Below are 17,440 nucleotides of genomic sequence, written 5' to 3' on the forward strand. Positions count from 1 at the left end.
GAGGATTGTTTGCTTCTGGACGACAGACGGAGTGGTTTGAGTGGAGGAGTGTTGCCTGCCAAAAGACAGACCAAAAAATGTACCTAATATCTGAGTTCTTTCTGATACACCCTATTCCATGCACCCACCATCCCTCAGGTTCTTGTTGAACCTCTCCCCCTCATCCTAAATCTACGTCCTCTAGTTTCCAATTCCCCTACAATGGGAAAAGTCTCTCTGCATTAATCCAATCTACTCCTCTCATGATTTTGTATCTCAGCTCAGTGAAGCTCCAGGAAGCCAACACTCACCTCCTCGATCTTCACTATCCTACTTGCAGGTGCACCATAACCAAGAACTGGTTGAGCATCAAGAACACCCATAGTCTTCTCTTGTGCCCAGCCTATAACTTCCAGTCAGTTGAAACCCAAAGACTAATCTCTGGTGAGCTCCAGCCTTTAATAGTATATATACAAACACATAAATCCGGCAGCTGAGGTGATCAACACCTCTAACCTGGTCTGTGTTCAATCTGATACTACAGACACTGCCTGACTTTGACATTTTCTTACACTATTTTTATTTATTTTGTAAGATGGTTTATATAAATGTTTTCACTGTGATGCTACTGCAAAACAACGAACTTCATGACATGATCATGACCATAAGTCCTGATTGTATCCTCCACTCCTATACTCATTTTTAGAACCACACCCTTCAGTTTTACTCCCCACTTTCCCCCTCACTTCACCTGTCACATACTCAAAATTGGTCGATTGCGGAGCTACAAGTCTTTAAACAGAAACAAGACTTTCCAGTGAATAAAAAAGCATCTGACAGTTCTTCTAAACAATTTCAAACGTTATTTACCATTTAATGAAAAAGCACTGTTTCTAGTTGCACATTCAAGCCACCCAATACCCCACGTCGATGAATGATTTTTGAATGCCTGTCACATGCACTGAGTGAAAGATTTCTGTTTTGTGTGTTATCCAGGCAGGTCATACAACAACAAAACCCAATTGCAGGGTGCAGCAAGTCAAGGAGTGCAGAATATAGCGTTACAAGACAAAGTGCAGGGTATATAATCTTTTACTGAGGAGAGGTCCATTTCAGAGAGTGAGCAGGAAAATGCTGTCTTTAAATGTGGAGGCTCATGCTTTCAAGTTCATGAATCTTCTATCCAAGGGAGAAGAGAGTGTGACAGGCTTTGGAAAGGTCCTCCAATATCCAAAATTAACTCATTAACAAAAGGGTCCCTCCATTAATAGTGCGCATGGAGCAATCACCCTTACTGCTTCCGAATACCAGCATGCTGTCCTTTGAGTCTGACTTAAGGTTTGGAGTTTTACTGCAGCTGATGGTTCGACAATTACACAATCGTTCTCTCCTCCCAGACACTTCTCCTCAACAGAAATAAAGACACAAATTATGGATTGGGGGACTTCCTCAAAGACAATTTTAGCAACCAAAGGTTTAAACAAATAGTCTGGTCTTTATTCCAAGGCTGTGCTGATTACCTAATGTGCATGGTCAGATTCTCTTCACATTAAACCTTAATCCAAATTCTTCTTCTGCACTCTACTTTCATAGTGGTGACTTCAAACAAAACAGACAATTCCATTGTTGTTTCTGGGAGAAAATTCAGGGTCCTGGAATATTAGGTGTTGACTGCAAACCATCCCAATCAACATACATTGGCATGAGGTAAAATTGCTTGGAAATTGCCAGTCTAAACACTGGGAACTTTATTTTAATAAAGTTTTGCTTATCATCTGCCCCTCTGCATCATCCACCTCAACACCATGGTTCCAAACCATCAAAGCACATTTTAATAGCACGATGGCATTTTTAAAGCCATCCGATTATTTTTATCCCCTAATAATTTCAAATACCAGATTAGTGCAGATTAGATTAAGATGTCGAACTGAAAACGACAATCAAAAGAGAATCCAGCTCCCAACAAGAAACTACTATTGCTGCAAACTTCATTATGTTACCAAAAGTTCATTTCTATCACTAAATCCCCTGAGACTTGACACAAAGTGACCCACAGGAACACATTGCCTCCATTTTGTTGGATATTTTCTTGCAATCTACAACAGGAAAGAATTATTAAGTCAAAGTCGTGAACTCAAAACTACCGAAATGAAAAATGGAAAATGGAAGTCTAAAAGACCAACAGAAAGTGCTTGAAACACTCAGCAGGAATCTTCACCTCTGCTTCCCTTTCCACAGGTGTTGTCTGCCCCATGTAGAGCAGAATAATACAGTATAGGAACAGGCTCCCATCGAACGGGGCCTGTATAGGCTGGCATGCTGTTACAGCACCAATGATCGGGAGAGGGTTAAAATCCTTTGTCTGTAAAGAGTTTGTATGTTCTCCCCATGTTTGCATGGGTTTCCTCTTGGGGCTCCGGTTTACTCCCACCATTCAAAAACATATTGGGGGTTGGAGGTTAATTGGGTGTAATTGGGCAAAAGGGCCTGTTACTGTGCTGTATGCCTAAATTAAAAATTTTAATTTAAATTAAAATTAAAAACCTGTTTAAATTTGTATGCAATTAATGATTCAAACATTGCATTCCAAAAGTTATGAGGCCCGTCCATGGGCTATTACCATAATCTCTAGGTTCAGTGTTAATACAAAATTTTGGCACTTTGCTATCCCACTTCAGAGTGAGCTACTTTGTCTCATCAATATTAACTTTCAACCTTGTTTAGGGAGAGGGGTTTTGAAAATTTTTAATTTATCAGGTTCATTCTTTATTATTACGGCTGTGTTTTGGGAATTCATATGCACGATTATTCTCACAGCGCTTCTCTTTATCTTCTCTTCTCTGTCGCAGATTCCATAACTATACAAAACATTATTACTGACAAATATCAATAAAAATATTTTAAAAAGAAAGAAAATTTAAAGCCATGATGTCTCCACTGAACAGGATGTCAAATTCAACTAAATATTTTCTGCTTGCAAGAGATCCATGCTCGAAGCCTCCTATTACCATGTCTACTTCCACCACCACCCCAGGAACAGACCACTATTTAAAAAACCCATTACAATCTACTGGCAGTTTTCCAGAAAGCACTCCTTCAATCAGTACTGATAACAATAAAGAAAGTAGCTTTAATTGTGCCCTCCCTCCTTTATCCGGTCATTATCCGTGGGCCCATGCTCCTCTCCCCACCCCCACAATTTTATTTAGGCACCTACCTACATTTTTCCATTCATTGATGAAGGGCTCAATTCTGAACCGCCGATTATGTATAGTCATCTTTGCTATATAAAGAACTCTGTTTGACCTGCTGAGTTTCTCCAGCTTTTACTTTAATCATTGCGTCTGCAGACTTTCGTGCTTTACTTCAACAAAACTGTTCTTTCTCTTTCACAATTCAGTTTTGCTGCAACATAGCTGGACTTCTGTGATTCTCAGCTCAGTGTTCATCTCATCATTGCTTAATGACTATAAACAATATGTCTGCCTGCCTCTGATTGGCACTCAAGGAGTTAAAGAGAGACTGTCAGAAGTGGCTAGCCAGGACTAGCATTATTGATAACCAGGAGAGGGACAGTTAATGTACCAGTCCTTTCATGCCGTACCTCACTAATTATATAAAAGCTCTTCTTTTATCAAGGAAAAGAAAGCTACTCGAGAAATCCCATTAATCTCATTTTCAGAGACTACGGTGTGGTTTCACAATCAAACCACCATGCCTTGTATTAGAAGCCTCATGATACAGCAATACTTCATTTAATGCCAAAGTAGGAACCATTCACATGCCATTCTCAACCCTTTTTTTTGGCCGTGGCTCCCTGAGGACTCTGGTCAAAGTTTATGGCCCCCCTTCCCCATGTAGCAGTCGTTTAGTTGATTTCTTCCATACTTTTTTCCCTATCAATACATAAAAAATAATTTTTATTTCAGTCCATGCCTCCCCCCCCCCCCACCACTTAAATGTGCTGTGATGTCTAGGTGGGATGCACAACCCTCACTGAGAATGGGTGCTCTAAACTCTGCATGAAAATGCAAACTGATATGATCTAATCCACTAGATTGGTGGTACGTCCATTCATACACTGTGAGCAGTGAAGCAGATTGTTACCACATGGAGACAGACCTTTCAGCCCACCGAGTTCATACTCATTTACGCTAACCCCATATTATCCTTGTTTTTATTTTCCCCACATTCCCATCAACCACCAGCCCAGATTCTACAGCTCCCCTGTACACACAAGAGCTATTTTCCTACCAATCTTCGTTGAGAGGTGGGAGGGAAACCAGAGCACTCACGCGGTCACAGGGGAAACATTCAAACTCCTCACAGATAGCACTGGAGGTCGGGATTGAACCAATGTTTCTAGAGCTACAAGGCAGTTGCACTTCCTGCCCCACCACTGGGGTTCTGGGCAAACCTCTGAAAATAGGAGGCTCAGCCCAGCAATTTTTTTTTATTTAAAAAGATTAAGGACTAACTGTAATTTCACCACTTGCACTTAAAGCACCTGTATTTATGGCCGGTCCTTCACTGCCTAATCTTTAAATCAGGTGTGGGCACGACCCCAGAAAAGGCTAACTGGACAGAGATGCACACCACAACCACACAAGTATCTGAATCTATTCTGTGCACTAAGAATAACAATTCATTTAATGCAATGAAGATCAACTTCTTTTTTTATTGATGTGCAGGGGAAAAAAGACGAACATTTCTCCAACTCTATAACGGAACTGTTTGCTGTCCTGATAGACACACAAACCTTGCCTGTCAAAAATATAAACAGCTGTACACAGTCAGTCTCAGCAACAACTGGATAGATACTTGCCTTTAATACCCAGTGCACCGCACATCACGCAAGGTCAGATTGAAGCAACCTTTGTCCAGCTTTGACTGCACAGGATGCTGCAAGCCAGAAATTACATGTGGCCCCTTATAACTGAAGGCTGGCAAACTGAAAGTGACTGCAGGAAGGCACTCTCAACAAGGAAAACCCTGCAGAATCTCCTCTCAGTGTTACACAGTTCCCTCTCAATGTAACGCAGTTCATCTTTCCATTGGATACAGGAAGAAAATAGAGCTTTAATTTATCATTGACAAGCTACAATGCTTCATCCTCTTGTCAGCATTCCAATCTCCTATAACATGATCTGCCCTCTAGTGCATATGAATCATACACTACGTAATCCTGAAAGGATTGGGAACCACAGTACATTACATTAATTTACCATACAGTTAAGAGCAGAATGGTTCTTTCTTGGCTGAGCTGAATAATCCAAGTATTTGGAAATAATGTCAGAAAGATCACTTTAACACTGGGGGTGGTAATCACCAGAGCAGAGAAATTTCTGAGATTATTACCAAGGCGAAGATATTTTCAAGAAAACTCAGCAGAGAGACTATGATCCAGATCCTGGCAATGCTTATCACATCTAAGAATTAATTCTTACACCTTCTGTACAAGTTTTTAAAAAAAGTTCCAATATTTTAACATGTTTCTTGAACTTCCTAAACCTGCATAATCCCAATTAACATACAGGAACACAGAAATGGAAATTGTGTTTTACACACACATATACAGCAGATCGAGAACCCCTGATAATTAAATATACTGACTATTATTTCCTATCAATCAAATGAGTTTTCTATGATGTATCTCAATCCTGCACAAACCTTGACAGCAGCAAATCAGACCCATCTGCAAAAAAAAAATTTCAACTTGGGTACAAATCATAAAGACATACTTTCCTTGCGATGATTTCAAGCCAACAATCTCAGGTTTGTAGATGATGGTTATAAACTCACCCTTATGGTTTATGACATCATTTGCCCAGCTCAGTGAGATTAGTGCCTTGTAATCACTCACAGGGAGCCATTATTCTCTATTTAATGCAGCTTAGTGTATGATCTAGCAGCTTTTACGCTAGAATAGAGAAGAAAGCTCTTTTCCAGTGACAATTACTTTGTTTGAGGTTCTTTTTCCTCAGAATTATTCTTCTCTTGGCCTGTGCTAAATCACGAAAACAGAATAAAACTCTGCGTCCCTCACCACAAGGAGGGAAACACAAAAATCTGCAGATAGTAAAAACAGAAATGCTGGAGGAACTCAGCAGGTTTTGCAGCGTCTACAGGAGGTTTCAGGCATGAGCCCTCAAGGAGAGACCTGCTGAGTTCCTCCAACATTTTGGTGTTTTTACGAGGAAGTTGATGAGAAGTCCTGTTTTCCAGATCACCAATACGCAATCTCGTCTTTACCACGCAAGCATGGCATGAACAATAAATAAAGACGACTTGACCTTCTCTTGTTGGATTTCACAATGTACCGACCCTCCCAATGAGAAGATTTACTTTTTTATACATTTGAATATAATTTACCATTAAGTTTGTTTTGTGTCCATCATCAGAAACTGTTATAAGAGTCTGGAACTAGCGGGCAATGCTATTACAGTACCAGCAATCCACCATTCTTTGTAAGGAGTTTGTACTTTCTCCTGTGCCTGTGGGGGCTTCCTACAGGTGCTCTGGTTTCCTCCCAGCCTTCAAAATGTACCAGGGTTGCAGGTCATTTGGGTGTAATTGGATGGCACAGGCTCATGGGCCAGAAGGGCCTGTTACCACGCCATATGCTTTTAAAGAATTCGCATGACTTTTTTTTAAACTAAACTGCAACTCATTGCCTTTGACAATGCTGGAAGAACATTCAATCAGGGCTTCAAGAGGGAACTGGTTGAGGAAAAATAATTTGCAGGGTGACAGGGAATGGAATGTATGAGATTAGTTGACAAGGCAGCAGTCTCAACCAGGCCTAAGTGGCCAAAACCATCCTTCAAAATTGTACTGAGACGTGATTTCACCCCAAAAAGAGGCAAGTTATTTCTGAGCAACGAATAAATCTTTTTTGGGTCTGGCTCACAAGACATACAATGTGCAACTAAGCATAAATCTATTATGGAAAGAATATTATGAATCCATTCCAGAAAGGCCACAGAGTGTGGGTATGGATGCAACAAAAAAGACAGCAAGCCTTCACAGAAAACTCAAAACCCTAAGATTATTGACAGTAGGAAAGCCCAACAGATTTCATAATGTTTTCCTTAATTTTTGGAGAGTTTTAGCAGATAATGATTCATCAGACACAAAATGGTTATGAATGCAAAGGCCTGTGCAGGCAGTTGCAAGGCCGTCAACCTGCTTCGCCAATGTTCTACAGGCAGTGAAGCCTCCTGTCCTTATGCAGCCTCCCCAGACACAGCTAATGATGTTGTTCAGAGGCCCATCACATCACAATGCTCGTGGGCGTGTTGGGACAGATGATAAAATGGTGTCCCTGCTACCATGCCCACATCAGATGACAGAATTAAGCGTAAACAATTAATCTCAGAAATGAAAGGATGCATTTACTGAAAACAAACAATTCCATTTTAAATTGTCAACAAGGGTTGACAATTGCTAGTTTTTGTCTGCTTTTATTGCAAAAATATACAAGATTAAAGTGTGTCTTTAGAAATCAGCATTATTTTACTTACTAATGATCTGCTGTCTCAAAGTGTCAGGATTAAATGCAAGATCTTGACCAGATATTATAAAGACAGTTCACCTGCTCATCGGCAGCTCAAAATTTTACTTGTTCATTGGCCAAGTTCTCTTAAGCAATGTCTAATAGGTCGTTTCAGGATAAATTATAAAAGACAAACCCCTTAACAACTTTCCCCAAAGTTCTCCTTGGGTTTACTGGGAAATCTACAATGGCCAGGGGTGACCTATAAACCATAGCTTCCCCAAGACAAGCAAGGTCAAAATGTGTGTCGACAAGAGTAACACTGCAGTACCTGAGTCAGCTGAAGCTCGATTGAGGCCTGGATCAAGCAAATGACAAGCTTAGACAGATAAGTCTTGCTTATCACCATATACAGGGTGGAAACACAGGAGAAAATCTTCATTAATCACATCCTTAGCTGTCAATACCTTCATCCTAGTCAAAGCAAAATATAATGACGTCAATAATAACAGTCTGGATCTCTCCACCAGGGGATGAGATGATTAACTGTGAATCAGCGCTGTTTGGAGGGTAGGCAGGATGAGGTATCTGGTGGGGGAGAGGACGGGACAATCCCCAGGAAATTGGGGATGAAGGAACAGAGTCCACCATTGAGCCAGAAGCCAGGCACCAGTGGACAATCAGAGACTCTATAGAGAGGTCATGTGAGTTATGGGCTAGCTGTAACCAAACATCTGCAAATCCGCACAGAGGTTGAAAAGTTGCTGGAAGTCAGATCTCAGTGTATTTGGCCTCTCACTCCACCGCCGTCATGTGCTTTACTGAGCCGATGGAGCAGGTGAACTTTTCATCTGGCCCTTCAGCTTTACTCCAAATTCCACTGATCCCTTAATTTGAACAGCATCTCTTAAATGTTTAAATTTGGACATACAGCACAGTAACAGGCCCTTCAGAACCATGCTGCCCAATTGCACCCAATCAACCAACAACCCCCTGTACGCTTCTTTAAGAGAGGGATGAAAATGAAGCACCCAGAGGAAATCCATGCAGACACTGGGAGAACATACAAACTCCCTACAGACAGCATCGGATTGAAACCTGAGTCGCTGGCGCTGTAATATCATTGTGCTAATCTCCTACATTAACCAAACCTACATTCATTGAAAAGATGCTCCTTTGTTTTTTTTTTAATTTATTTTACACTGACCCCAAATGTTTCTAAATGTCCCTGAAATCTGAAACAGCAATAAGATCACTGAAGGCACAAGCAGTCAGACAACCATCAGAAGAGTCTGTGGGTGGACCTCATTTCATTCAATAGCTACTCGTGTGGCTTTTGTGCATTTTGATTTTTCCTTGGGGGGAGGGGTGGGGGGGGAGACAAACCTTCCTGTCCTCTCCAGAAACTCCCTGTCCTTCCCCAAAAGCCACCTACCCATCATCAAGGCACTACCTTTTGGCCCTTGAGATAATTCCGCCTTCTTGTGAACCAATCCCATCCCACTCCCCGATTCTTTCCCCTTGGATTTAAAAGGGAAATTGCTCTTAGTGTCAGTGAATGATCAAATCTAGGGAAGCTAAAGGGAAAAGAATGAGTATTACCACGTGGATGGTGCGGTCTCATTGGGCTGAAGTCCTTATTACTGTACTCAATGACTGCCTTTACCTTTCCATACCTCTCTCAAGTGCTTATCCAATTTCCTTCTGATTTGGCCTCACAGAGTTCCTGACCATTGGCACAGAGCATCGTCTAGCAGAGGCTCATATCAAAGTTAAGATTTATTGCCAGAGTACATGTGCGAGATCTCATACAACCCTGAGATTTTTTTTTCCCTGCAGGCCAGGTAGAATTTCTACTTACCAGTGGTGCAACAAACTGAACTCAAGAAAAGATGTATATACAAAAGAGAGAAATGTAAACAAGAAGGAAATGCAAACAAACTGACTGTGCAATTCAGAAAATAAATATTCAATAATAAACAATGTACAAAGTAAGAGTCCTTAAGTGAGTCCCTGATTGAGTTTGAGGAGTCCGATGGTGGAGGGGTTCCTGAATCTGGTGGTGCGAGTCTCGTGGCACCTGTACCTCTTTCCTGATGGCAGCAGAGAGAACAGGGCATGTGTGCTGGGTGATGTGGATCATTGATGATTGTTGCTGCTCTCTGACGCAATGTTTTCTGTAAATGTTCTCAATGGTGAGGAGTTTTGTCTGTGATTTTCTAGTCTGTGTCCACTACCTTTTGGAGGGGCTTTGCACTCAGGGGTATTGATGTCCCCATTCCAAGCTGCAATGCAGCTGGCCAGCACACTTTCCACTACAGATCTGTTTAAGTTTTCCAGGGTTTCTAATGTCACACCAAACCTCCGCAAACTCTTGAGGAAGTAGAGGCATTGACAAGTTTTCTGCATCATTATCTGTTGCCTTTAAATTTTATGTCTGTTTCTTGGGAAAAGTTATATCCGTGCCTGACATTGAGAGGACGTGTGATGTGTCTGCCCATCAGAGACAACAGTGCTGGGAGATCGGAATATGAGAGTAGGCTGGGGTAACTCGGTTGGACAGGTAGCATCTGTGGAGGCAGAGCAATGGTTAATGTCTTGGTTGACACCCTGCATCTAGATTAAGACTGGATGATAGTTAGTATAAAGAGGTAAGGGGGAAGGTGAGGAAATTGGTAGATCTTAGTGAGGAGTGGATGATGGACAGATGCACCGTGCGGTTGCGGGGGAGGCTGACCTTGGTCCTGGCAGTGAAATTGGAAGATTTGCACAGGGAATATTTTATTCAAGATTCTTTTATTGTCATGTAATAAAACTGATTATACAATATTTCCTTTAGTCTACTAAAAGGCAAAGATGTGTCATCAGCACTAATTGCCCAGTACCCCTTACAGTCAGCAAAGAGCAGAAGAGAGTTCCCCCCGAGTCACTAAGTGTCCATGGATTCGCCTCCAGCGCTCCTACAGCCACCTTTAGTCCAAACCACTGGCAACCCAAGCTCCAGATCCAAACCTCTGATGTGATCCAGCACCCTCTTGTCAGGACCTCAAGTTATCTGCCCAAGGTAGTCCGTGTACTCAGACACAAGACACATATCACTGCTGCATGGTAGACGGGTAATGAGCTGGGTTGGAACTACTGACCTTCAAAGATCCTTCTCCTCAGATGAAGGAGAATATCAAAGCAAACGTTCTCTGAAATGCCTCGTGAGATCTTTTTTTATTTAATTTTTTGGGGAATCTGAGATTCTTTAGCAGTGGGAAGTAGAACAGATTTTCTAAGGCTTCATCATGTACCTTATGGCCAGGAATACTGATGTACAGCAGCTTTGTAGGAAACTATTATTTTATAGATGTTTTGTATTCTGTTGCATTCTTCAACAAACCAACTGACAATGGTTGGAGTCCAGCATTCAAATTTGTCCATTTACACATATCAGGCCATTGGCTGCATCTTCTTGCTCCACAGTGAAGACGACAGAAGTTAAATCATCGATATTTGGAAAGTAAGAGAGGTCCACACTCAATGATTGGTGCTGCTCCCTGCATTTCTCCTGGAGCTAATATACAACAAATATCACATCCACTGGGGATACTTTGATGAAGGGCTCAAGCTCGAAAAGTTGGTTATGTATCATTGCTACAAAAAGTCCACTGTTTGACCTGCTGAGTTTCTCTAGCACAGTGGTTTTATTTTAATCCAATGGGTGGGTTTTGTGAACAGCTCTTCTGCCGCTGTGGGGGAGGATCCTGGAGAAGACCTTCTCCAAGGCTGAGCAGAAGGAGACTCCTCCGCCATTACTGCAACCATTTCCTTTCTTGATGCTTAGTCACAATTGTGTTACCTGCAATATCTCCTGGCAGGTCCTTTTTTTTTTTAGTTTTGAGCAATTTGGGCTGAAAGCAAACAGATGGTCAGTGTGGGCAAGTTGAGCTGAAGGGACTGGTTCTGTGCTGTAAAAGTGTGAATCTCTAAGATTCTACACTCATTTGGGGAGGGGTGAGGTTATGAAACTGTCGATGATATTTCTCTGCCAAGTGATGTAACTTCAGCAGAGAAACCATTGACCCAAGCCCTCGTAACTGTGACATATGGCTTTCTTGGCTCCTTGTTGGTCAGAGTTGACGATGAAGTTGGAATGGAGTTAAGGGTGCTTGTGTCACCTCACACCACAGAAATTACATAAATCAAAGCCTGAAATTTCAGAAATGTGCTTTTGGTGAGGTGTGGAGATTGGAACCTTTGTCGACTTCACCCGGCTCTGTACAAAGGTGAGACCCTTCTGGAAAGAACTGAAGGACATTTTGAAAAATTTACAAAAGTGGATTTTCCCCAAATCCAGAGTTGTACCATTTAGGAGATATTGGAAATGTAAATTTTACTCTGTCCAAATATCAAATTCAGTTCATGAGGGTCATAACGGTTATGTGGGGCGATCTGACACCCAGTTAAATACCACATGATCGAATATCGAAATTCAGAATTGCATTCCCTTGGAGAAAATCACTTGCTATCTAAGGGGAAACATGACACATTCATAAAGTGTGGCAGCCATATTTGTGAAATGTGGACACAATAAAAACCTGTTTTAGTAGGAAAAGGATCGGATTTAAGGAAATGGAACAGGGTACAGGCGACGGGTGTGTTTTTCTTTTAGCCCTTTATTTAAAGTTTGTTTTGTTTTTGTTTTTTTCTTCTATTTCTTACTTGTGTTATTTAGGTTGTTCCCTTTTTTAGGTCTTTGGTGGGGGCTCTGAACCCCACATATTTACTAATATTTGTATAATTGGTCTGGTTATGTGTTTGGGGGCAAAGTGGGGGGGAAATTAAACACAGACTCTGCACGTTCCACGAATGTTGAAAAAGATGGTATCTGTATTAATTGTTGAAATTATTTTGAGTCTGTAAAAAAAAATCAAAAGATATTCAAAAAAAGAGTGTTTGTGTCAAGGAAGGAGTCACAGTTGAGATGATCTCCAACATATTCTGTGCAGGAGGCTCCTTCTGCCTGCCTGTCTTTGATCAATTTATCTCTGTTCATAGCTCTCTGTAGGCTGGATCTTTGGGCAGACTGTACAGAGTCCTGTAGAGTCCTCACACATCAATATTATCAGAGAGTCTCAGGACCTCCTCACTCATTGTTCCCCTATCTTCAATTGCCAGTGAGAAAGTGATTACAGCCCAGAGGACTTCAAAGCCCAGCAGCAATAGAAATTCACCAAAACAATGGTTGCTTAAACAAAGTTGCTTTTAATTTTCTTTAAACATGTAAAAAAAATCAAACTTTAACTTATTTCTATTAACATAACTATTAACCCCCTTCTAATTCTAAGTGCACATGTATGTAATGTGTATATGTTCAGGAAAGTTCTTTGTTTCACAGTCCAATCATTTACTTTTCACTTCTTCAAGTTCATCGGTATCAGGCAATTCTTATACTGTGTACAGAATTCAACATTTATGAATTTTCACCAGGCTCTGGTTAAATGGTTGCCACACAGGAAGGTTCTTGTTGGTTTCAGAGAGAGATTTGTTGCTCATTGGACACACACAAATGGAATTTCTCCAATCAGTCACTTCAATGTCTTGCCAAAGAAACTTACCCCATGATGTGTTTTCCAAATGATAACCTCTTCTTCCAGGTCACCACAGAGTTCCTCTCGTTTCCCTTATTTCAGGAAAAACACTCTAGCCTGCCATTTCCTCTTGTAAGGATGCCAAGGACTTAGAACTCAAAACCCGTCTTCAAAATGGGGTCTTTCAACAAGCTGCCAGCTTGCTATTTTGCAGCCTCAACTGCTACTGTAGAACTGACTCCTCTCTCTCTCTCTCTTTCTCACACAGAGAAGAATCCCGTTTGTTCTTTTCCCTCTTTTTTAAAACCAAAAACTCTCTCAAGGCTCCAACCCCAATCTTTGAAAGATCTTATCAGCACTTGAGCCCGGACTTTTCCATTTTCACCTGCTTTTGAAGTTCTTTCCAAAGCAGTTCAGTTGTCTTTTGCAAAGCCCAACCGAAGCCTGAATGTCCAGCTTCATCAAAGCTCTTGCATTTTAATGAGACGTCTTTTGTGAAGTGTTACTCTGTTTCTGAAGTGACCTACACCAAACCCCCACAATCTATCTCTTTTAAAGACCTATTTATCCATAACCATAATATAACCTGTAACACGAGCAACATCATATGTTGGCATCCATTTTCCTCTTGCACATCCTGTTTATTCCTATCAACCCACTCCAGTTGCTTTTCTGCTCAGAAAGCCAAGCATCTCTTCACAAGAATAAATTATGGTGGACCTGGATGTAATATGACTTCTCCTGATGTGGTGTTGTCTGCCAAGCACTGTCCAAGGATAGCTCTCTTTGTAGACTTTTCACATTGGGTTTCATGGGCCACTTGTCTCTTGCTATCATTGATTTGAAGGCAGACTCTTCAAAGGAGATATGGGAGCAGATTAGGGAGTGGTCGCACATCAGCCACTGGAAACTGTGTTGGACGTGAGATGTTGACATCTAGTGTCCCCCTTCCTGAGGCATTGACCTCTTCCAAATGGTACTGTGTTGCAGTTATGAGAACTACTCATTTCTCCAGCGAAACAGGGTAAAGGTTATGAGGAACCACCCTCCATTCTGTCAGGAGGACTCTGTAACTTACCCATCCCCAGAGGGGGATGTATTTTTTCTGTCCCTGGCAAGTGGATCAGCAGTGAAGCAGGAAGGCAGAGATTGATAGGCTCTTGATTAGCCAGGGCATTAATGGGGAGAAGGCCGAGCAGTGGGGCTGTGGGGAAATGCATCCGCTCATGATGAAATGGCATAGCAGACTCGATGGGCTGAATGGCCCATTTATGCTCCTATGTCTTATGCTCTAACCCACTATTTCCCCAATAGTAACTGCAGGAATTCCACTCACTAAGCCTGTGCCAGGTTGGGCTGCGTTGATGTTCAATGAATCCATTAATTTCAATGGAGAAGAAAGGCTATAAGGGAAAGAGGCCAATTCCAAGTTGTTTCATTTGCTTGAACTAAGCATTTTCATTTTTAAAAAAAACTTAAATAATATTTTATAGATCTTGAATCTTTGCAACTACCAAGAATATTTCAGCTGTCTGGTCTTAGGGAACAACTGAGAGAGGTGGAGAGATTTAGAGAGCCACTTCCAGAGCTTAGACCCTGGGCAACTGAAGGCATGGCTATCTGACCCAGAGGATGGACAAACGTCCTGAACCTCAGGTACTGTGTGTGGAGATTGTGTTCACCCTGTCACCCCGTGGCTTTTCCTCAGGCATTCCCACAACCCAATGACATGATAAAATGATGGGGAAGACTTGATGGGCTGAATGGCCTATTTCTGTTCCAATGTCTTATGTTGGTTAGTTGGTCAATCAACTACTGCAAGGCAGCATGGCTCAGTGGGCTGAATGGCCTACTATCTCAATAAAACATATGGAGTGGTTCAGAACATTTGGAGGAAATTTGAAATAGGGTGTGGTACTGACTGCCATTTTTAAAATAAGAATCACAAGTTTTGAGTAAAACTTGAAAGTCTTCGAACACTGATTGAAGTAAAAATACTACACTGTAGAAACCAAGCAGGTCAAACAGTGTCCTTTATAGAGCAAAGATAAAGATACATAACCAATGTTTCGGGACCAAGGCCTTCATCAAGGTATGAACAAAATGTCAGCAGGTGCCTGGACAAAATGGTGGGGGGAGGGGCAGGCAGGACGTCACAGGTGGATAAAGGAGGGAGGGCACACCAGCAGTCAGGGGGAGGCGGGATGGCTGTAAATGGAGAGGGAAGGGGTGGGGAGCTGGAGGAAAGGAGACAGGGGGATGGAGAAGAAAGGGAGAATGGGGAGTGGACCAGCAGAAACCTGAGAAGTCAGTGTTGGTGCCATCTAGTTGGAGAGTGTCCAGACGGAATATTAGGTGTTGCTTTCTCCAGTTTGTAGGTGGTCTTGGTTAGTCAGTGCACGAGGCCATGGACAGACACATTGGCGTGTGAGTGGGGCACAGAATTGAAATGGCTGGTGATGAGGAGATCTCTCTCATTGATGCAGACAGAGCGAAGGTGCTTGGTGAAGCGATCTCCCAGACTGAGTCCAGTCTCTCCAATGTACAGAAGGTTTTAATCAGAAGTTTTAAGATTGAGATGTTAATGCATCGTGAAGAGTGAATGAGCCTCGATCTCTGTGGATCTTCAGAGGAACCAAATTTGTGTCTACGTATGATGAAGTAACCTACACAACCTGATAAACTTGCCAACCCACAAGTCTTTGCGGTGGGGAGGAAACCAGAGTGCCCAGAGGAAACTCACACAGTCACAGGAAGGACTTACAATCCTGGGGTGCTAATCTTGTGCATTCCCAACTTAAGACTCCAAATTGGATGGCAATCACTTTGGTTGCCAAGGTCCTGAGCTCCAACCACAAAGACAAATTCTGGGCAACCAGAGCACTGGGTCAATCAACTCCAGAGATCACATACATGCAATCTTGTGTCTTGACAGTAGGGGAGGGTTGCACAGCTGGAGGGAGAGAGTCTTGGCAATAGAGTGGATGTGTGGACATTTCACAATCAAATGTCATGCCCAGGGTGCTGTCAACAGCTGCAGCATCACCCGTCAGGGCACAGAGTTGGTGGTTGCAAGCAAGCCAATGGCTTCAGCATTCCCAATACTTGGAAGAACTCTCTGCACATCAGGATCAGAGGGGAAGTGGAGAGGTTGTGACTGTTATTGATGAGGTTTACTGAAAACAAAACCAAATCCGATTCTTTTCTTATCTGCAGATGTCCATCCCTTGGTAAACAGCTGCACCAATTTATAATTAATAGTCACCTATCTATGTTAAAGTCTAATTATATCTGTAAGAATGCTCAATACTGTTTCGGTAGAGAGGATCATGGGATCTCCCTTCCCCCATCGATGGGATTTACTGTTGTTTAAAGAGGGCGCACAAAATCATTGAGGTTCCCTTCCACCCTTCACACAGCATCTTTCAGTTGCTCCCATCAGGGAAAGAGATACAGGAGGATCAGTGCCAGAACCACCAGGCTGAGGAACTGCTTCTTCCCACGGGGAGTGAGAATGCTGAGTGATGGCTAAAACAACTCCCCGAGACTCTACTGTTTATTAATCATATTTATTTTAATATGCACTGCGTATATACATAGTTCATCTGTATGTGTGTTTAGTCTGTAAACACACTATGTGTGTTTTGCACTGTGGGCTGGAGAACACTGTTTGTACCGGTACAATTGGATGACAAGTAAACTTGAACTTATTAAGTCACCAGTATTATAGGTTGATTTCCTGTGGCTTTGCTCTTGAAATGTCACAGTGTGAAATGTACTTATCTAAGTAATTGAGGGAGATGAGAGTGGTTCTTTTGCCTGGTGTGGAGAGGTAGCTCACTTGCAACCTCAAGGTTGAAGATTCCAGTTCCTCATCAGGCTGGGAGCCCAGTGGAGGTCTGAGGGGCATTGCATAATTCAGATGAAATGTTAACCCGAGTTGTCTGGGCACACACCAGGCAAGAACCCGGTGCCAGTGAAGCAGATCATCTGATCTGCACTGCATTACCATTTGTGGAAACATTTCTATCATTAGAAATAGTCCAATTCTAATAAAAGTTTAACCCTGGCTCTTTCTCCAGAGATGCTGCCTGATGATGTGCTATGTGGTTTCTGTTTATTGCACATTTCCAGCATTTGCAGTATTTTGCTTTGGCTTGGGCAACCACTTAACTGGCTGTATGAGGATGTGAAATGCTCCAAACAAATGCAAGTCTTTCTTTTCATTCACTCACATTTTCTGTGCTGTATTATTATTCAATGGAATGAATTTCAGCTCATTTTTAGTGTCCACATTTCACAATATATTTTTTGCTCTATTACATAACAGTGTGCAATGTCAAGCAAATAAGCCAGGCACCTTTCTAATTGTACCCAATATCATACCAAG

General features: G+C 42.0%; 1 protein-coding gene across 12 annotated transcripts in view; it reads right to left on the reverse strand.

Moving 5' to 3' along the window:
• samd11 (sterile alpha motif domain containing 11) overlaps positions 1-17,440 on the reverse strand; it is a 264,528-nt gene that overhangs the window by 119,168 nt on the left and 127,920 nt on the right. The gene's annotated exons all lie outside the window — the stretch shown is intronic.

Source organism: Narcine bancroftii, chromosome 2 (genome assembly GCF_036971445.1).
Source record: "Narcine bancroftii isolate sNarBan1 chromosome 2, sNarBan1.hap1, whole genome shotgun sequence".
NCBI classification, from domain to species: domain Eukaryota; kingdom Metazoa; phylum Chordata; class Chondrichthyes; order Torpediniformes; family Narcinidae; genus Narcine; species Narcine bancroftii.